This window comes from Nicotiana tabacum, chromosome 9, assembly GCF_000715075.1.
Source record: "Nicotiana tabacum cultivar K326 chromosome 9, ASM71507v2, whole genome shotgun sequence".
Taxonomy (NCBI): domain Eukaryota; kingdom Viridiplantae; phylum Streptophyta; class Magnoliopsida; order Solanales; family Solanaceae; genus Nicotiana; species Nicotiana tabacum.
In genome coordinates, this window is record NC_134088.1 from 3,571,772 (window position 1) to 3,575,045 (window position 3,274).

The 3,274-nt window shown below is 33.6% G+C and overlaps 1 long non-coding RNA gene across 1 annotated transcript; it reads right to left on the reverse strand.

Annotated features, from left to right (window-relative positions):
• Positions 1 to 762: 762 nt before the first annotated feature.
• Positions 763 to 2,454, reverse strand: LOC142164333 (uncharacterized). The gene is made up of 2 exons (XR_012695117.1): positions 2,299 to 2,454; positions 763 to 1,073 (listed from the first exon to the last, which is right to left on the reverse strand). It is a non-coding gene; the product is annotated as an uncharacterized LOC142164333 (long non-coding RNA).
• Between the last annotated feature and the right edge of the window lie 820 nt (positions 2,455 to 3,274).

Sequence of the window (3,274 nt, forward strand, 5' to 3'; positions counted from 1 at the left end):
AGATACATTTTTTTTACAATGTTGCAATTCTCTGTTAAAATAATGATGATAATAATAAAAGCGGTTAAAAGTTAAAATTTGCACATAGATTCATAATTGTATAAAACCAGATAATTCAGCCGAATATGACAGTTAAGCGACCGTGCTAGAACCGCGGAACTCGGGAATGCCTAACACCTTCTCCCGGGTTAACAAAATTCCTTATCTGGATTTTTGGTGCGCAGACTGTTAAACAGAGTTAATCTTTTCCTCGATTCGGGATTCAACCGGTGACTTGGGACACCATAAATCTCCCAAGTGGCTACTCTGAATTAAATAATAAATCTCGTTTCGATTGTCCTTTAATTGGAAAAACTCCCTTTTACGCCCCTTTGCGGGTGTAGGTGAAAAAGGAGGTGTGACACCATCTGTGAAAGAAATATTCCAAAGTCAATCTCAAGTTATCTCAATGCACAATCAAAGAATGAAAGAAGGGAAAATATTCCTAGATGTTCAATAGCCTCAAGATCATAAGTATGGGCGCCTACATACCCATGAACAAAACTCTACTAAACATTGCTCCATACCTCGGGACTTAAAGCCTAAGCTCTGATACCAACTTTGTCACGACCAAATTTAGGATCGTGACCGGCGCTTAGGAGCAAGTGCTCCCAAGTAAGCCTCATCGGTAATTTTACAGAAAATCGGACAGAGTTTCCCTTATTTTTGGACCATCCCAAAATGTTTCCTGTCTCAAATCAACAACCAAACATCCTAATATCATACCAAACAATTAACAACTTGTCAATTAACCAATACAAGTCTCCACCATAAATAAACCACCAACTCACCACTAGAAATATTAATTTATCTCCAACTTTGATAAATGAGAGCGATACTCAACATAAGACTATAATAACAAAAGAATACTCATGACACTAAAATAATGACTATGGAGCGACTCTAAGAGTTCAATGAAAAGACCATTACAATAAATAAAATCTCTGCCCACGCGAACAAGTGCGAGGCTCACCGAGAAATATCAACTCGTGCGCTCTAACTAACGAAATCCTCGCCTGCGTTAACTGTTGTCTCTGTAAAAAAATATTAGCGGGAAATGAGTCACTAGCTCAGTGAGTAATAACACTTAACCACAACCGTTTTTATTGGGGATAAGTCAGAAAACATGCTAGTATATCAAACAGAAAATAACATAAAATGTCCTTTCAGGAACAATAAATAATTTTCAGTCTCGTCATGCTTTTTTGTAGATTAATACAAGTAACAGTTCGGTAATAAGCTCGGTAACCACTGTCTAATATCAATATTCACATTTGGGAGGTTTTAATGAACGGATCATGTAATCGGTATAACTGTGGACTTCTTCGCAAGAAGCCAAATATAACGGTAGTCCCTACTCGAGGGAAATCAGTAACGGTATGCTAGTTCTACCTTCCCACTAGCGAGGGCTATAACGGTAATCTATAATTACAAGGTACACCAGGTCTAACGAACCCGCCGTTAGCTACGGGATCCTTCAATATCTACTCTCATTTATACTTGTCTCTGTAATCCGTATATACTCATAGAAAATATCTTAAAACAATATAGGCCATTTCGGTTCTTATCGAATCATATAATTTCTTTTCGATAACAGTAAATTCAAGTAATGGTAAAACAGATCTAGTGACAACGAAAATATTTAAAACAACGGTAATCTTCTCAAATAACTATTTCGGTATCATATCGAGTAAAAGACTTGTCCCACGTGTAACTTAAAATAATCGGTAACATATTCATATTAAAAATCATGTGTAAATCATGCAAGTTATGAAAACACAAATTGCGGTAAGATTACTACCACAGTACTTGTGCCGAAATACCAAATGCTTCACCTCGAGCAATGCATACAAATTTCTCCAATCAATCTATAATTACATAATATCGATCTCATGTTAATTTCCTTATTTAGGCTAATTCATAGCTATTTTAGAAAACCCAATCATCGGGGTTCATGTTTGAGTCTTAATTGTGGATTTCTATTTACCCATACTATGAGTAATTTAAATCAGTCCAAAAATCTTGTAAATAAAAAGGTATTTATATTTAATCATAGAACTAGTTCATAATTCTATCAACTTCAAACTATTTAATATACTTTATTTCTCCAAAATTAAACCTATCAGTACCTAAATCAAACCTTTATAGCCTTACTATCTATAATAATTATTTATGAAAAAACTGATATGAAATTCTTTTGTACTACATGAAATCGCGTAGATGTAGTAAAATAATTCAACTGATAAGAAGAAGGTTAACCTCTTGAGCCGAAGGATTCAATTTCAACCCCCAGTTCTTCTTAAATCCTTTGTCCAAAGCTTTCTTCTTCTTACTCTCTTTTCTTCTTTTCTCTTTCTTTCCTTCCCTGCTTTTGTATTTTCCCGTTTCCTGAAGTTTCTGCTTCATCCCCTAATCCTTTTTAATATTTTAGGGCAGATGTTTGTTATGGGCTTCGGCCCTTTGTCTTAAATTCTTTGTCCCCCCCCCCCCTTTTGATTTTTTCTTTTTTAGCTAGTTTCTTATTGTTGTTATTATTATTATTATTATTATTATTATTATTTTGCTAATGACCAATACACCCTTATTAAAAATATAGGGCATTACAAGATATCGATAGTCCACCATCAAGAGTCGTGATAGATGAATAGCATCTCTCTACCGTTAATTAAAGTTCTCGAATTCGAATCTTGAAATATAAAAAATACTGGCAATGAGTACTTTTGTCTTTAATAAATCTTATACAACAGTCGGGGAGTATCCAAAAAGTGTGCTTAGGTAGTTCTTTCATTGAGCACAATAGAATGAAGAGGAATGGGGACCAGGAATGTCAATGGATATTTAAAAACTGACTAAAACGATCGAACTGTACCGTATGTACCAATTTTTAGGTTTCTTTTAATAAAACCGTAAGTCTTTATATAAATCTATAACGGTACCGATAATAAGGATAGGTTTTTTATTTTGTAAAAATAAATCGAAAAAAATACGGAACTGTACCGAATAAATTTACATTATTTAAAACTAATAAAACATTAAATTTTTCTTGGGACCTTGGAATTATAAAAATTGTTACAAGCCAACAAGTAATTAAACCCAAACTATTATGCTACTCCTATTGAAATTAAATTATTTCCAGCATATTCACTAGCAAGATACAAGGTATTTTAGCGATTATGAGTAGCAAACTACGATATATTAAATATGTTTCCTTTTGTATGAGTTAAATTTATCTTTT